The sequence below is a fragment of the Benincasa hispida genome, chromosome 4 (assembly GCF_009727055.1).
Source record: "Benincasa hispida cultivar B227 chromosome 4, ASM972705v1, whole genome shotgun sequence".
In the NCBI taxonomy this organism is placed as follows: domain Eukaryota; kingdom Viridiplantae; phylum Streptophyta; class Magnoliopsida; order Cucurbitales; family Cucurbitaceae; genus Benincasa; species Benincasa hispida.
In genome coordinates this window covers 45,964,020-45,967,874 of record NC_052352.1, presented here as the reverse complement: position 1 = coordinate 45,967,874, position 3,855 = coordinate 45,964,020, and the positions used below count along the sequence as shown (strand labels likewise).

The 3,855-nt window shown below is 36.5% G+C and overlaps 1 pseudogene; it reads left to right on the top strand.

The window, feature by feature from the left end:
* Positions 1-3,526: 3,526 nt before the first annotated feature.
* LOC120076913 lies at positions 3,527-3,645 on the top strand (annotated as a pseudogene).
* The last annotated feature ends 210 nt before the right edge of the window (positions 3,646-3,855 follow it).

Here is a 3,855-nt window from a genome sequence, read left to right as displayed (position 1 = left end):
ATTATACTGAACATAACCAAATTGGGAGTAAATTCAAATTATATATATTTGACATAAGGTTGAGATTGGTTAGGCAATATCCATCGAGGGGTATGGTTTGTGTATGGTATGATGGGTGGGGCAAGAACTGTTTTGTGATAGCATCTTCTAAGAATGAATTAGATATTGAAACATGTAAAATCCTAAATATAAATCCACAAAATGTAGCAAGTACAAAGCCAATATTTTTTTAAACTGTTTTGCCAGTTTTTCGTTTGGAAGTCAAATAGTTTCATAAAAATCTTAGATGCATTTGGGGATTGTAGTCTGTAATAACGAAGCAGCATACAAAAATCATAATGAAAAATCAACCAGTTTACGTAGTTGCACTCAAATTAGTATATCATCAAATTTTGTTTCGAAGTCATTAGCCAATCTAGTTGTTTATTGCATAATGTAAAACTCAATCAAAATCTATAGAATTAATTATTAACTTAGTATATATTCATATACTAGCAAAACTTACCTTTGTAGGAAACAAATGACTTGAACAACCCACATGAAATTAGATCTGAAGAACATATACATCGTTGGAATAGATTGGACACCAATGATTTTGAACAAATCAGAGCTCAAGATCGTGATCATACCTGATTAGAGATCAAAGGTTGAAGAACAGCAGAGCTCAAACAAATATGGAAGACCCACGAGTAGATTAGGAAAATAAACGACTGGATCAGAAAAGCCCACGACTAAATCTACATATCTAATGTCGGAAACCCACCTCCACAGCGAGCTGAACTCCACTGAACCCCAAGACGGAGTTGGCCGACCAAATCTCTGTTGGGGTTGATGCCCTGAAGTCTCGTGTCCTATAATTTGTAAATAGCTTGTACGAACACTTGTGTTATACAATATATGATATTTACTTCACATCTTGTTTTTGCTCAGTTATATCTTTTATTTGCTTTATCACAAACCAATAAACTTAAAATCCTTGGTTATCTGTATGTAACTTAAGCATGTATGTGGTGACATACGAGTGGATCGTGTCTTGAGTGATAACCAAAATGGTCTGTAGTATATTGATAAAGAAGGGAAACCTTATCCTGGTAACGCTACGGATGCGGCTCACTTTGTAGAATGGTCACAAGTGTTGTGACTTGCCATAGATGGCCTTATCCTGATCATTCGTGTTGGGGACATGTAAGTGGGGGCGTCCTATACAAAGAGTTTGTATAAGACCTCACCACAAAGTATTATGTCTCGTTATATAACACCGTTCATGACAGAGACTTCACTTCACTAGGATGACCATAGGTAACATGACCTCAATTTTGAGTGAGTTGGGAACTCTTGCCATTGAGGGCGATCCTTTGATTTGTATGGTTATGAGTGGTCAGGTCACCGATTCAACCTACCATTTTGGGGATTCGTCTTTGGGAGCTGGAAAATCAGCTATACAAGATGGAATTCACTCCTTCCCCGAAGAAGGGGTAAGTAAATAGATAGCTTCCTTAAGGGCTGATTCCAGGGCTTGAACGATGTGGCGCCACACACCTTCTTCTGGCCCGAGAGGTATTCACATATAGTTGGACTATGTTGTATTAATCATTAGAGGAATCTGTGGTACTTAAGGAGTGAGATGTAACTACTGGGACAAAACGGTAAATTGGCCCAGCTATACTTACGAGCATCTGTGAAGGGTCATCGTACTCATGATTTGTTATATCTGATGGACACATAAATATATATGTGGTAAGAAGAGTTCAAATGTTGGTCTTTAGTGGAGTGCCTGACAGTTAACGGATGGTGGATCTCGTGGCTAAAGAGTTTAGTCAGCTATTCACGGACCGTTGGAGGTTCGAGCCACAAGTCAATTAGGTCTCTAGGTAGCTTGGATAAAGTCGAGAATCAGTGTTTGGGTTAATTTAATATATGAGATACATTATTTTAGAAGAATTTAGATATAAATATGATTTATATCATGTGGAGGAGAAATTACTATAGTAGATTTGCGATATCAAACTATAGAGTAAGAATATAACATGATTACATTTATTAATTATTTAATTTGTTAATTATATGATAATTGGCTTAAAAATTCTATCGGACGTGCGTTAGTGGGAGGAGCCACTTCGGTTATGGTAACCGAAGAATAAAATGAAAATTAGTTTCATTTTATGAAGGTTCGGAAAAATTGATATCGGTGTGGAAACGTAAACGATCGCATAGACGAGAGCCTATATGATAGTCGCTCAGCGCATAAATGATCGCACATCTTGCGCCTAAACGATCGCTTAGCTTTCCTAAACGATCGTATAGTGTGCCGTGTTTTTCTAAACGATCATCTACCTTTTACTAAACGATCGCTTAATAAATCTACACGATCGTGTAGCTTCTTCTAAATGATAAGCATTTAGCTATACGATAGCTTCATTTTCTCTCTCACTTGCTTATCGTCTACATGATTTGTTCTTCCTCCTACCTTTACCAAACTTACCAAAGACCACACTTTGGGTTCTCACTCAGAGAATACCAAGAGCTCCTGTTGATGGTTCGTCCCCGTTGTATTCACTTGCTCGTGATAGTTCGTGCTGCTGCTGACGACTTATTTGTTGGACAATAGAGATCGTGTAGAGGTTCTTCCGCTGCATCTGAGTTCCAAAGCTTCAACTGGTATGAGAACTCTCTCCCTTTGTATTTTATGTTCAAAGCATGCATTTAATTAGTATGAATTTGCATAATTGTATGTTAGAATGTATATGTTTTATTTCGGTCAGGGTGAAATCGGAAAGATCCGAACGCGCTCATGGATGCTCTTTGTTAAGAGATCATTCAATCTCATGATTAGACGGCTTACCAAACACGACTGAAATTGTACGACAGAGCTGGCCGATCTTCGAACAAGGCGAGTTGAACAACCTGCGAACGACACGCGATCTACAGGTCGGAAAAACTTGAGCGACACGATGATGACAACGATCAGAACAACACCGACGACGACAACAATTGGAACAATGCCAACGTTGGTTATGATTGGTACGGTCAAGGGGAAGAGAGGGTTTATAAGAGAGAAGTTAGAAAGGAGAGATAAGACAGGTAGTGAAACGAAAGAAAGATATTTTTTACTAAAATTTAAAAAATAAATGGGGATTTTTAATGTCGGTTTTAAATAAACATTGCAGTCTATCTTTAATGTCAGTTTAAAACCGATATAAAAAATCGACTTTTTTTTAAAAAAAATCGACATTATACATCTAGTTTCACTTTTTCCAACCGATATTAAAGCCCAAAATTCTTGTAGTGAAAATTACTTTTAGTGATATCATACCACGCTACTAAAAGTTTTTTCTTATTTAGTGGTGCAAGTTGACATATCGCAAATTTTTTTAGTGGTGCTAATTTAGACTGCGTTGTTAATAATAATTTTTTGTGACATTTTTTCTAACAAGTTTCCATAAATTGTCTTTTACCAATGAAAACTACTTGCGTCGTTTAAAATTTGTAACTGAAAAAGAAATTTCTGGTAGCGATGAATATATATGGCTACGACCATATCAGCATTAATGTACTGGATTCCATTAGAACTCTTCAATTAACTATGTTTGGGCGAGAATAGCACTAAAGTGGGTGATCATTTTGAAAGTCCTCGTATTGTAACCCTTAAACAAAAAGAAAAAATAAACAAAAAGAATATGTATGATAACAAAAATTTAGAGTGAGGGAAAACGGACGGTAGGAAAATTGTGTAAAATCTTCTTCAAGCGCAAATTAGACTTCAAAATTCTCAGTTGCCATATCATCTATTTACTCCCATCGATTTCATGGATTAGATGTGGTATGACACAAAAAAAGAAGTAATGTGCTATGACA